The 15,570-nt window shown below is 37.7% G+C and overlaps 1 protein-coding gene across 5 annotated transcripts in view; it reads right to left on the bottom strand.

Moving 5' to 3' along the window:
* Positions 1-15,570, bottom strand: part of LOC134218483 (circadian locomoter output cycles protein kaput-like) — a 295,619-nt gene that overhangs the window by 200,784 nt on the left and 79,265 nt on the right. The gene's annotated exons all lie outside the window — the stretch shown is intronic.

Raw genomic sequence — 15,570 nt, forward strand, 5'->3', positions numbered from 1 at the left:
CTCTCTTACTGCATTTGATTTCGTAGTTCAGAGCTCTGCTCGCTGTTTGGAACACCCGGCGTCTTTCTAGCCTGCCCGTTTTGGTTCTAGCACGTCGCAACTTTCTTTTAGCTCTGTCTTAATGGTTCTGCTAAGATCCGCTATCGTACTCGTCCTCCAGTGCACCGGTTTGCAGTTGCCGGTTGCCATAGTCCTCCTGGGCATTGTTACGTCACATGCTCGTGTTAGGACATCGGATAACTCATCACCACTAAGACCTGGAGTCCGATTTTCCAACCGTAGTGATTCTTCCCTCAGTTTTGGGGTCGAACTGCGAGGTACGCCATCCTAGATCTAACTTCACTAACCCGCCTTGTGATTCTATTGGCGATATAGCTGACCATAAAACGTATTTCCTGATGGTAACTAGCAGTATACCCTTCGTGAACCCTCCATTCAGGCTCCACAGTCCATCACGCGCTGCAGAAGGCCACCTTTTTTACCACCTCCCTCCTTCCCGTAACACTTTTGTTTATGTATGATTTAATTCTCTTCTGAATTGTAACGCTTGATCTGACTCCCACCTTTCTTACAACGTTATGTAATTTGTGTACGGGCCCAAGCCAGGGTACTAGACTGTGTCCCATCCCGAGGTGTCGAAGACCCAAGGAGTGCACATTTATTTTCTTAGCTAAGTCACTCCCAACGATTCGTCAATCATCTTTTCCCCTGAATGTGAAACGGTTGTCCCGGTCCCCGTTTCTTCCTTTTGTGTATTCAAAACTCTTCGTTGATCATGTTATTTATTACTAAATAATCTTATTGTCGGGAAGTTTTGAATTATCTCCAAAATTCAAGCCTGCACAATGGGCCTGGCCGTTTTAATACTTGGGTCATATTTGTGATATGCTGCAAATATTAATGCAGACAAGAGAATGTTAGAAAATACAACCGACATTTCTAGGATGCTTTTCAATACTGGCTGTGCATGTGCTACGACAAGACAAGACAAGACAACCCATTACAGAATTTATAAAACGTTCATAGTTGCGAGGCGATCATGGTTGAGGTGCCAACCATCAGAGTAAAAACTGAGGTCGTACTGGCTTCAGCTTTTATTCCAGATGATGCTCCTTAGATCGAATCATTTGTCCAATTTTATTATAAAAACTGAGCCTATATCCAAAGTTTCGTGAATTTTGGTGCACGAGAACAATTTTAAATCAAGTTCGAAAAACTTAATAATTTCGCGTGTTGAATACCCCTAACATGATTTTACTATGGGCCGAGCTGTCAACATGTGAGCTAACTGTCAAACAGTCAAATTTCCAAAAACTTTCAAAATGGATTTTAAACATCAAATATAGAGTCTACGAGTGTGAAAAATATGTTAGCTCAGAAAAAGACGTTCTATCGAATAAATAAGGAAAATCAACATGTTTTTCAAAATAGAAAAAAAAAAAACAATTGGCTGCGGCGCCAACGCGCATCATACCGTGTGGGGTGTTTTCTTTTTCTTCCTAAGCAATGGAGGGGGAATCTGCTCAACAGACATCCTGGGTTGTCTAGGAAGTGCGGGGTTAGGGACCACCTCCAACAGCAAACGAGCGAGACAAGACTACATCCCTGACCCCTAAACCGTTTCCATTTCCTTCAAACCCATCGTCTCTTCGGTGCAACCAGAAAGTAATTCTTCAATGGGAGGCCAGTGCACAACGCACCCTCGAGGTTAGCTGCGTGTTCTTGCAGCACCGAACATCGTGACTCGCCTTTTTAGAAGAACACCGTGCCATCGCATTGCCGGCTTTCCAGGTGGCATTACCACGCCCTATGTCCTCGGAACGTGGGAAGGGTCGACTTCGCGCCTGCTTCCCTCTACACGACTGGTATCAAGAATGATGATGCCGCGTGCACCCCAAATTGACCTTTCTGCGATAGGGCCTATTCGCCAACACACAGAGGGACTTGCCAACGCGGTGCCTACGCCTGCCCCAACCTTGACGAGGACTCCTTTCCGTCCTCGGGCTCGGAACCCGCCTAATTGACCGACGGCGCGAAAGAGACGATACCATGTTGTTCATCCCGCGGCCACTTGTTCGATAATAGGATCGAGTCCGACCACAGGGCACCGGTATGACCCATGAAGCCGACTTCGAACCCTTGGACCACCTCTTATTTGCGCCTGAATTAGCCATTCCTCGAGTCCACGCGCCACCTTCTGTGTAGCTCCGAGACGATTTGGACGATAGCCGATAAAACGGCGTTCCAGCCAACTTCATCTTTACACATCCACCAGACTAGGTTGTTCGGGGTAGTGTCCAGACCACATGTGGCAAGCATGTGGTCACGCATTGTGCGAAAACGTGGGCACACGAACAATACGTGTTCCGCCGTTTCCTCTAAAGCGCACACCGGACACTCACTCGGGCGAGGCCGAGTGTCCGAACCGGTGTAGATACTGTCTGAAGCAACCATGGCCTGTAAGGACCTGGGTCATGTGGAAAGTGATTTCCCCATGGCGCCTCTTGACCCACGTACCTGTCTCCGGTATCATCCTATGTGTCCATCTACCCTTAGTGGAACTGTCCCACGTACGCTGCCATTTGACCATGTCCTACGGATGCCTCTCGTGCCGCGCATTTCGAAGCACTCTATGTCTTCACCGATAACGATGTCAATAGGCGTCATACCGGTGATGACGCAAAGTGCATCGTGCGACACGGTACGGTACGCGCTTGCAACTCTTAGGCACATGAGCCTATGTGTACTTTCTAACTTCGTTCTGTAGCAGTTAATACGCAGGGCCGTGCCCCAAGCTGGCCCCCCGTACCTCAGTATGGACAGAGCGACACTAGCCAGAAGCTTGCGCTTGCTGGTATAAGCCGCAGAGCTATTGGACATCATCCGGGACAATGCCACTATAGCTATGGAAGAGCGCTTGCATGCGTAATTGACGTGGCTACCAAAGGTGAGCTTATTGTCGATCATTACCACCATTCAAAGGTGACCGCGCAGTTGCCTGCCCTTATCACCGCTTGTTGCTCCGACACCTCAGTCTTGTGGTGAGCCAGTTCTAACTTCCTGGAACTCATCCACTCTTCCACAATTGCGGTCGAGTGGGCTGCAATCAACTTCACCTCTTCGATCGATTTGCCGTAGACCTCCAGCGTAATATCGTCAGCAAAGCCGACGATTACCACGCCCACCGGGAACTTCAACCTCAAGACACCGTCGTACATGACGTTCCATAACACCGGACCCAGTATGGAACCCCTGAGGTTATGTCAACGCACTTCCGACCCGCCTCCGTGTCGTATAGCAGTACTCGATTCTGGAAGTAGCTTCCGAGAATCTTGAATTCCAAGACGTAGGAGCGCATCTGCAATAGCTGCCCTACTGGCACTATTGAATGCATTCCTCACGTCGAGAGTCACTACTGCACAATAGCGAAGTCCCACGGGTGGGGTGTTACCGTTCTATGAATTCGTGCAGTTGGAAACGGAAAAGAAGCGCTTTGGAAAATTTTCAATGGACGGTTGATTTCACCCACAGTGAATATTACAATGGGCACACTCGGCGGAAGCCAGGGAGGAACGCATTGAGTTATCCAAAACGACGAGGCTGACTTTAAACAAAGCCTCAAAGAGAGCAAGAGAGCCTGATTCGACAGACTGTGTCGGAGCACCAACTTGAACTCATGAGGAGACGCATATCGGGTAGAGATGACCAAAATAAAAGGAGCACTGGCTCCTCCCGAATGATGTCCAATGAGACTGAAGAAATATAATAAATGCAGTATTATTCTCGAACAACGGCCCAACCCATTAGCTGCCAGCACCGAGGATAGGAGTAAACGACGAAGAGGTGGCGAGGACGACAGTAGAGGAGCTACTGACGGTGACAAAATCACTCAACCCTAGTAAAGCACATAGTTTTGACGGGATCCCGAACTTGGCGTTAAAGGCAGTCATAATGACAAATCTGGACATCCTCAGGTAAGCTATTTAAAGGTGCCTGGACGAGCGGACATTTCCGGACATTTAGAAAAGACAGCGTTAGGTCCTGTTTCCGAAATCTGACAAGCCAGTCTCTTAGCGCACAGACCAATCCGTCTAAGGGGCCCCATACACGCTCCGACATGTTTTACAACTTTGACTCCGCCTCCAGGAAATTTGGTTCGGTCGGAGTGAAGTCTTCAGGCAAGTTGTACTACTGCTGAATAGTACAACTTGCCCACAGACGGTCCGACTTCACTCCGACCGAACCAAATTCCCTGGAGGCGGAGTCAAAGTTGTACAACTTGTCGGAGCGTGTATGGGGCCCCTGACAGTTACTATAGGGAAGCTAATGGAAAAGTAAATCCTGTACAGGCTGTCACCGACCGTATAGGGGGCGTGGGAGAACGAGTAATTCGGCTTTCGGAGAGTACGGTTTGCTCTGGACGACATCTAATCGGTGCTTGACACTGCCTAGGTCGCCATCGAATGCAAGTGGCGCGGTAATAACACTCGAAATGCACTATGGTCCAGGATACAGATTTACGCGGAAAGATGCATTTTACGCCAAAACTATATTTTTTAGAAAAATATATTAAGCTCTTTTAGTGGAATGTATTAAACCGTCTAAGACGAATTAAGTACTGTCCATTTAATTCCACTAGTTAATTTTCGTTATCTTTGCAGATACGTATTTCGACCACAACTGTGTGGTCGTCTTCAGTGTCTTGTACTCGACTCGACTCGTCTTGTACTCGACTCGACGTCGAGTCGAGTACAAGACACTGAAGACGACCACACAGTTGTGGTCGAAATACGTATCTGCAAAGATAACGAAAATTAACTAGTGGAATTAAATGGACAGTACTTAATTCGTCTTAGACGGTTTTATATTTTTTAGAAAAAAAAAATGTTGTTTTACAAAATTGTTCGAAATAGCAAGGCCACCATTATGGTGCAATCATAAAATAGGGTGACCCATCATATAAAAAAAATTAGAAAATATTTTTTTATTTCTCGAAATATTGACATGATATGTTCTAGAAAGATGTAGCGCAGCTTATTCCAATCGATTTTACGCAAAAAACTCTTTCTGTAGCTCTTAAGTTGGCTGATTTAGAGCAATTTTACTTAATTGGATTAGGGTGTACCTCACAAAAACAGTATTTTTGATCTACTTTTTTTGTTTTAGATTTTTTGAAAAAGTCGTCTTCAGGTGACTTTTAGAGCTTGAAAAATTGCAACTTTTGATGGGTAAATATGCTCAATATCTTTTTCCGATCAAAAATTATAATCGTTTTTCTGTCAAAATTACATTTTTTTCATAAGTTGATATCTCCGGTTAGGGCAGACCAAAAAAATATGTTTATACGGCATTTGAAAGAGAAATTCATATTCCTTATTATGTCAAAAAATTGGAGATACGTTATTTTTTTATCTCAAGTTTTACCAATTTTACTAAAATCATGTTTTTTCAAATAAATTGATATAACTCGACAATGGAAGAAGATACATGCGATATTCTTATAGCAAAACACGCGTTTTGAAAAGCCCCAAAAGTCTTCAGAAGGTGACGTTCATGAAAAATGAAAGATAAAAAATCTACAGCTTTAACACTTTTTAAAAAATTCATCATTATCACCTTATTGCAATACTACCGAGAAAAGATGCATTTCCGGCGTAAAGCATACTTTTTAAGAAAAAAAATTTGCTCTACAAAGTGGTTCTGGATACTCGGGCCCTTATTATAGAGTTACCAAAAAATAGGGTGGGCCATTTTATAAAAATGTGAAATTTTTTTTTTATTTTGCGGAATATTGACATAAAATGTTCAACAAAGCTGTAGCGCAACTTTTTCCAATCAACTTTGCTATATAAACTTTTTATGTAGCTCTTAAGCTCACTTGTTTAGAGTAATTTTACTTACCAGAATTAGGGTGTCCCTCAAAAAACAATATTTATGATCTGCTCATTTCATTTTTTTTATTTTTCACGGATGTCACCTTCTAAAGACTTTTGAGGATTTTCAAAACGCGTGTTTTGCTATAAGAATATCGTCTATATCTTCTTCCATTGTTATATCAATTTCTTTAAAAAAACATGATTTTAGTAGAATTAGTAAAACTTGAGATAAAAAATAACATATCCCCAATTTTATGACATAATAAAGAATATGAGTTGCTCTTTCAAATGCCATGTGAACATATTTTTTTGGTCTGCCCTAACTGGAGATATCAACTTATAAAAAAAATTTAATTTTGACAGAAAAACGATTATAATTTTTGATAGGTAAAAGATATTGAGCATATTCACTCATAAAAAGTTGCATTTTTTGAGCTCTAAAAGTCACCTGAAGACGACTTTTTCGAGAAATCCAAAACAAAAAAAGTAGATTAAAAATACTGTTTTCTAAGATACACCCTAATCCAATTAGGTAAAATTGCTCTAAATCAGCCAACTTAAGAGCTACAGAAAAAGTTTTTATAGCAAAATTGATTGGAATAAGCTGCGCTACAACTTTGTAGAACATAACATGTCAATATTCCAAAAAATAAAAAAATATTTTCTAATTTTTTTTTATATGATGGGCCACCCTATTTTTTGGTTGCACCATAATGATGGCCTTACTATTTCGAACAATTTTGTAGAACAACAGTTTTTTCTAAAAAATATAGTTTTGGCGTAAAATTCATCTTTCCGCGTAAATCTGTATCCTGGACCATAGTGAAATGCGTTAAACAGTACCTGCTGGACGGAAATTACCAAATCGCTGCGGCGGTGCAGGAGGCGTCCCATGATATCACATAAGTAATTGGGGGAGATACTCGATGCTAAGCTGAGCTTCAAAAGACATGTACACTACGCCTGTGAAGCGCGTGTCGACGTCAATCTATCACTAAACAACCATTTCCACGTTGACGGAACAGGTTCTTCTGTTGCAGTAGTCAGTTTTTTATATCCTTGCAATAAAGTAGTTTTTATAGTGTGAAAATTCATTTGTTGATTGATTTATTCAGGAAAGTCTGGACATCACTACACTCCCGAACACCATCTTTTCAACTGCATGACTTCTCACCGGAAGATAGCAGAATGGATTGGTAGAATAAACAAGAAGAAAACATGTTTGGATCTCGCTTCCCTCGCTAGATGATGTTGTTATCACCGCCATTTCGAAGTGTGGGAAAACTCAAACTGAGCCAAACAATATATTTGCTTCAACTCAATCTGCTCTTACCAAATCGCAACATACCTATTCTTATCGCAAGGACCTAAGTTCAGTTAATGAGCAATTACAGGTTAAAGGTAAACTTTATTTATTACGATGTTACATTTCGGTGTTATTGGTAAGCAGGCTTCGCACATCTATTTTCGATGAGACAAAATCAAGCGATTTTCGGGTCTTTTTCGTAGTTTGTGGTGAAAAAATCTTTCACTTGCGTATATTTTATCTAGAACGAACCTGGACGATGAATGAAAATCGTACATATCCAATGAAATTCTTTTTTGTTTAATTAACTTTATGTCTCATTCACTTCTCATGAGAATTTTCTAGAGGGGTCGTTCAAAAATGACGTCACACGATTTAGGGGAGCAGATGGTCTATGTTTTGTTACAGTACATGTATTAGGTATACAAAAAAGCGTGAGGGGTGAGGGAGGCTAGAGATTCCAAAAAGTAGTGGACGTCATATTTAAATCGCCTCGAACCAATTAAAAAAAATATGACCGTAACGGGATTCGAGCCTAAAACATTAACAAAAATGGTGTTAGGATGCGGTCATTCTAGCCACATCAGCACATCGAGTGCATATAGGAGTTAGGATGTTTGTTCCTTAAAGGCCAATCTCCTTGCGAAAAGGGTGATAGAAGTGAGAAAATGAGCAAATTAACTGTTCATCACACCTAGTTTTTCTTTTCCTCAAAAAGATTTCTTTGCGAAAATCTACTTGCGTTAGCGTTCTCTGCTCATGAGAATGAGTGATAACTACGATCCCTGTTGGCAAGACTTAATAATTAGGGTTTGCTGAAAACAGTGTGCATCGAACCATAACCTGCCTATGATCGCATATCAGTCCCATTTTTGCTGGATTTCAAAATTAGTATGGAACAAATATGCGATTGTGGGCAGTAAAATCTCCACTAATAACAAAAAATGCGGTATCACGGCAAGCTCAAAATCCGTGTTTTTACCTTCTTCGTATGTACTGAATTTTCGATTTGATACTACATTTTTATTCCAATGTTTAAAATAGAATTTGAAAAACCTGTTCAAGGTTACTTAATCGGTTATGCATGTGCTGAAATTATTATCAATGCTATGTAGACCTCAAAATTTACTGTATGAGTGCTCTCAAGCTATAGCAAACAATGCAATAGCATACTGCTCATTCAGCTAATTGCTTGCATAACATTATTCTGTTTCGTGTAACCAGTGAAAAACAAACAATCATACTTCGGCCTCAAATCATCGCAAGACTACAAAACAGATCCATTCGAATCGCGTCGCATCACGTCACCTCCTAGTACCTCCCACAAACAATTTCACTGATTGTAATCGTATCATTCTTTGTCGGGGTGATACCGACGTGCGAGTTTATCGCTCATCTCGACTAGTTCGGGAGCAAAGTTCGCTACTTGAGACGCATAACCGGCTGGCTCTTACACGGTCGGACGAAATCAATGTTCTTATCGGTGTTAATACGAATATGCACACCCCGATTAATTGCAGCACGCAAGCGACATGGATGGGCGGGCACAGTGCGGTTAGCCGATTGGAAATCGAAACCAAAGTGGTGTTCAAACAATCGACTGTGGAATGGTGCGACGGACGCTGCTGGCTCTGACTTGCGACGAGGACGGTAGAAGGGCATTGCGGTGGATGCAGTAAATTAACTTCCACCGAGCACTGAGCTAGTAGCTAGTTCGTCCCGCCGCGTCGTCCCTGGACACCCAGACGCTCCGCAGGCACTACTGACTGATTGCAACTTTGTATCACATTGTGCAACGCGGACTGCGATAAGTGCTCTGCTCTGTCTACCCCGGCTGTTGCGTTTGGAAAAATATAGAACACCGCTCGCGTGGCACGACATGTGAAAAAGTTCTGTGTGAACTGTGAACACTCACTTAGTTGCGGTAGGGTAAACATTGGAGGAATCAATCGTCCTACAATTGAATGGAAATGCGTTCGACGGGTTGTTCCCCCTGTGCATTCAATTTTATCCCGCATATGAGTTGCTGGTATAAATCTATGGTAAAAATTGATGTTCCACCCACGGAGAGAACAATATTTTCGCGGGTATATTATCGTGTGTCTTTTCAAAAGAATACCAAGAATTCCGAAGACTCTTGCTCATTCTTTTGCATACGTGTTAGTTTTTGTTAAGAAACCAAGAAATGAAGTTATCCTAATAATAAAATGTACGCCAGTCTTAAATTTTCAGCATTGAACTTGATAACGATACCCCAATGTGCGAATAATTTGCTATCATCCAAACAGGTCGCGGGAATCCAGCCTAAATTACTCGTTAGCTAAGCGAAGGCTATACTTTTGCTTTAACCGATGCGATGGGAAAACGAATCCGGGTAAACACACAATTTGCAGATAAAAAGCGTTGATTGGGAATGGTTGGGCTCAACCCAAACAAATCTATAAGCCGCGACTGTACCAGCGGTTGAGGAAGGTCGCAAATAAACGTTCGAATGAAGGGATGATGATTACTAGTCGGCGCGGCTGTTTGTCCCATTCGGTTGCGTGACAGACTGCCAGCTAATTGGCATATTTCACAGGCAGTGCATCAATCAACTATTGCGAGAAAAAGTCGTCGATGCATTTATCGGCAACATTGTTGCAAACTTAGTTAAGGGCTACCGCAGCTACAAATGACCGGTTTGGGCAGGGAAGATTGTGATCGATGTTTTTTACACCACCACCGGCGCGCGTACGTCGCTGAATTATTGATGCGATTTGGTGGAAATTGTGTCTGGATCATCGTAAGTCGTAAATTGATACCCTGTAACCGGAATTATAAGAGCTTACGATTTCCATGATGGTACAAAATTGTTAGATTATATTTACATTATATAAAAGTTTAGCCATATTCATACAGCAACATTGTAAAACAGGTATTACAATAGGTTGGTCGTGAATATATATTTTCTTGATGTTTGATACCACAAATCAAATCAAAAACAATAACTTAACTTACTTATTTTCATATCAACTTCTGATAGATCAACCGGCCCTGCACATGTAGGGCATGCAATGGGATAAGTTTTCCGGTCTAATGTGACTTGTTGCGGCAAAATATTCATTAAAATGTCTATTAACGACCCAGCAGGTACACAGACTACATAGAATAGTCAAATATTCACTTGTTTATTATCTATTTTACAATGAGTGTCAAAATTGAGTGCAATTTTACAATATTTCAACCAATCAAAATAAGCTGTCAGATAACATAGAAACAACACATGTATCTTACAGTGTGAGACTGAACGGTAAAGTGATTATTTCTAGCGGTCAATAGGTGAAAAACATTTCACATTTCACAAAATTACGAAAAAAAAATTTTGAAACTTATTAATGTTGGGCAGAAGTGCCACTCCTATGCTCGTAATTTTGAAGAAAACTTTGAACTTTCAAACAGAATCCTTTTGGGCTGTTAAACTGAACTATTTGGGGTTTTCAAACGATATCCTTATGGGTTTTCATACGCAATTCTATAAGCTTTTCGAGCGGAATCATTTTGGAATTCTGATCGGAGCCTTTTAGGCTTCTGAACGGAATTCTCTTAGGGCTCCGAACAGTATTCTTTTAGGACTCCAAACGGAATCTTTCTTTGATTCCTTTCGGAGCACAAAAAGATTCCATTCGGAAGCCTAAAATGAAGCTCAAAAGCCTAATTCCGTTCGACCGGATTTCTGCACAGAATTTTGTGAACTTTTTTCTAATCTTTATTAAAAGAGATTATCATAGGAATTCCAAACGAAATTCTTTTGGTCTATTGAACGAGAATGCTTGTGGACCTGAAAACGGAATCGTTTTGGGTTCCCGAACGGAATTATTTTGGCCTTCCGTACGGAATTGTTTGGGTTTCCGAACGTTACGAACGAAATTCCTTCGAGCTTCTGTGCGATTTTTTTGGGCTATCGAAAGAAATATTTCTGAGCTTCCGAATGAAATATTTTTGGACTTCCGAATGGAATCCTGTTGAGATTCTTAACGAAATCATTTTGGAATTCCGAACGAAATATTTTTGGGCTTCCGAACGGATTCCGTTAGACATTCGAAAGGAATATTTTTTGACTTTCGATTGAAGCCTTCCGGGCTTCTGAACGCAATTTTTTCTGCTTCTGGACAACACTGCCAAAAATATCTATATAAGATATATGTGTCGCCGTTTTAAATCATTTTTTGCAATAGCTCCACCCTAATATAATCGATATACCCCGAGCAGCACAAGTCAGACAAAAATGGTTACAGCAACTTGATTGTGACTGAATCTGGTAGCAAATAAGTTGCAGTAACCTATGTGGAACATGCGTGCTGCTGGGGACATACATACACATAAATCAAATAATTGTCAATTCGAGACCACACATAAAGTTTATTTGGATATATTTATATTTTATTAGTAGTTTGCGTGGAGAATGGTTATGTGTGCGCTGATATGCATCATAAATTATATTTATGGTTTTTTTCCAATAAATCTGTGTGGATTTTTAGTAGTGAAGGGATTCCGAAAATCGTTATGGGAATTTCTATCAAAGCTTTTAAAACGATGTTGTTCAAAAACGTTCGTGAATCCAAAAAAAAGCCCGTTCCGTTCTCTAATTTTCCGAACGGGCTTCCGAAAGGAATCTCTTTATGCTTCTGAACGGAATTGTCATGGGCTTCCAAACTGAATCTTGTTGGGCTCGAACGAAATAATTTTTAACTTTACTTTCGAACGAAGTCCTTTCCGCTTTTCGAAAGAAATACTTTTGCATTAGGAATCTCTGTTGGCGGATCACGTTAACATACAGACAGGTGTGTGAATGCTTGGTTAGTAGTATAGCTTAAGGCTCAAGATTCCATCACAATGTTTAGAAAATTGATGACTGTATCACTTGTTTGTAATAATGATGCAATTGGTACGGAAAAATGCAGCAGCGATAAATAAAATGTTTTTTTCAACTGGGGTGGTAAAAATATGTCAGCTGATGCATAATGTTGTCAGACTTGACGAATTGTTTATTTTATATCATAAGACATGTTCATGGTGTATCAAATATATGGATATTTATCGGTTTAATTTTTTTATACACCACTTAGAATTTAATAGAAGCTTACGTAACATGTTTAAATATTTATTTTTGGTTTTATTGTTCAATCCGACAAACAGCAATGATTTTTCCAATAAATAAATCTGGCAACGGCGAAGAGATGATTATTTTCTTGTGTATGCACATCTTTGTTTGCGTGTTGGCTGGCGTATACGTTGTATTGTTCGGATTGAATGAAGTTGCATCGCGTGGATTTTGTACTCACCATTTCACTTATTGCGCTAGTGAATTTGAGTCTTCCGCATTTTATTGCGTTCACAATACGGTCGTCAAATTTGTCTATCACTTCGATTTTTGCAAAGCAGTTTTCAACAGTTTTTGGGCGTGAAGTGAATTAATGGTTAGTCAAGGTTGACGAAAAATGTGAAACTCAGTTAGTGAATATGTTTTAGGAGTGATAAAATCAAAGAAACAATGGGAAACGATTTAGTGAAAAATCAAGTGAGTGTGTATGTGTTCGAACCGAACTTTCGAACGTTAGTATGCGTTCGATGAACAAACGAATATCGACCTAGGAAAAAGGCAGTTTTCAGCATTTTTCCAGCAATTCCTCAGTAATTGCTAGTTTTGATAAGTGAAAAATTAATATGGAAATGCCATGAATATATTATGATAGAGGGTAAGTCCGTAAATAGCCCCAAAGTATTGAATTTAGTTCAAAACTTTATTAGTATTAGTGCGGATTTGAATAAAATCATTGTCATTATCGAATTGATTACGGTTTATAGAGCCTTAACAAAAACACTCGCTCCTGCGAACTCGGTCCCTTACATTATCCACGTGTCGGGTTAAGTAAACGATTTATTTGTTAGCTTTTAAGAGTAAACAGTAGTGCTAGAAATGTTTACTATTTCAAAAATACATTTCGCATCGTCTTTACTTCAGAGCAGTGGCGTAGCCAGAAAATTGGTCTGGGGGGGGTTTTCTGAACATTTTTTTTTCGAAAAAAAAAATTTCTTCTGGAAATTTTGTCTCTGGGGGGGGGTTTATGCCCAAAACCACCCCCGTGGCTACGCCACTGCTTCAGAGTGCAGCCATTTGGGCTTCTGAATGGATTTTTTCTGCTTCTATAAAAGGGATACCGAATCCTTTTGGGATTTCGAACGGAATCCTTCTGAGATTTTTTTTTCAGAACCCAAAAAGATTCCGTTCAGAATCCGAAAAGAATTTTGTTCGAATGCGCAAAAGGAATCGGCTCGGAAGCCGAATTCTTTTTTTGGAAGATCAGAGGTTCTCCGTATGTGAACCCTGAAGAAGTATGTTCCGTTCTTTGGGTTTCCAAATGGAATTATTCATTCTGTGGTGGAATTCATAACCGAATTCTTTTGAACTTCCGAATGGATATTCAGTTAGGAAATTGCATATTAACAATTTATTTTAATGTAACAACACACATATGAGGACACTCTCGTCGTAGCTTGGAGTTCGCTTGAAGATGATTCATGATTCACGCAATCGATTCATTGCATTTTTTCCCTTAAGGAAACATATACTTTCTGGAGATTTTGCAGCGTCAGCTGGAGTAAATAAATTTCGAGCCTTTTGCTTTTGAAAATCCCCAGTGTGCACCGGAAGGGAAAAGGAATAGGGAAAGCACGTTTTGGAGCTTGAAAAACGATGCAATGCAATTATTTCTCGTGATGTACGCAACCTTCCGTTTGAGCTAGCGGATCGTAACAACATAAACCATCCGCTCAACAGGGATACCGAACTGACCGGCGGGGCTTCCAAAGCATCGCACTTGAGTTTCTCGAACAGAATAGCATCGCTTCGCTCACTCGCCGAAAATGTTTTCGTTCTAAAAAGCGTCAAAACGTAATCGAGGCGAAAATTTTGTTTATATATGGATGTATAACCCGAGCAGAAAAAAATAACTTATGAATAACTTGACGAGGTATTAATTTTAAATACCACAATACCCCGATAAGTTATTCATAAGGTTGGAATAAGAGTTAAAATAACAAAAAATAATAACTAAAATTTATATGAATAACACCTGAGCAATAACAACTGGTATTATTTTGATAATGAATGAATAACTCAAAGTATAAAATTGTACAGAGGACTGAGTTAGTTATTGAAATGGTATTCAAGAACAAACAAATAACACCACATGATATTGGAATTCAATGAAAAAGGATAACTAAGCTTGTTATTGAATTGTTATTGAATAACAAGTTAATACTAAGATTTGTTCTTCTTGTAAATTTTTATTATTTCTATTATATTAATTACACTTAAGCTGGAATTACAATTTCAAAATACGACACTATGAATGCTTCAAAAACCTACTGCATCATTCTTTTGATTTTTTTAAAACAGTTGATTATTGAGATTAAATTAAAATTAAATTAAAATTAAATTAAAATTAAATTAAATTAAATTAAATTAAAATTAAATTAAAATTAAATTAAAATTAAATTAAAATTAAATTAAAATTAAATTAAAATTAAATTAAAATTAAATTAAAATTAAATTAAAATTAAATTAAAATTAAATTAAAATTAAATTAAAATTAAATTAAAATTAAATTAAAATTAAATTAAAATTAAATTAAAATTAAATTAAAATTAAATTAAAATTAAATTAAAATTAAATTAAAATTAAATTAAAATTAAATTAAAATTAAATTAAAATTAAATTAAAATTAAATTAAAATTAAATTAAAATTAAATTAAATTAAAATTAAATTAAAATTAAATTAAAATTAAATTAAAATTAAATTAAAATTAAATTAAAATTAAATTAAAATTAAATTAAAATTAAATTAAAATTAAATTAAAATTAAATTAAAATTAAATTAAAATTAAATTAAAATTAAATTAAAATTAAATTAAAATTAAATTAAAATTAAATTAAAATTAAATTAAAATTAAATTAAAATTAAATTAAATTAAAATTAAATTAAAATTAAATTAAAATTAAATTAAAATTAAATTAAAATTAAATTAAAATTAAATTAAAATTAAATTAAAATTAAATTAAAATTAAATTAAAATTAAATTAAAATTAAATTAAAATTAAATTAAAATTAAATTAAAATTAAATTAAAATTAAATTAAAATTAAATTAAAATTAAATTAAAATTAAATTAAAATTAAATTAAAATTAAATTAAAATTAAATTAAAATTAAATTAAAATTAAATTAAAATTAAATTAAAATTAAATTAAAATTAAATTAAAATTAAATTAAAATTAAATTAAAATTAAATTAAAATTAAAATTAAAATTAAATTAAAATTAAATTAAAATTAAATTAAAATTAAATTAA

Source organism: Armigeres subalbatus, chromosome 2, assembly GCF_024139115.2.
Source record: "Armigeres subalbatus isolate Guangzhou_Male chromosome 2, GZ_Asu_2, whole genome shotgun sequence".
NCBI classification, from domain to species: Eukaryota; Metazoa; Arthropoda; class Insecta; order Diptera; family Culicidae; genus Armigeres; species Armigeres subalbatus.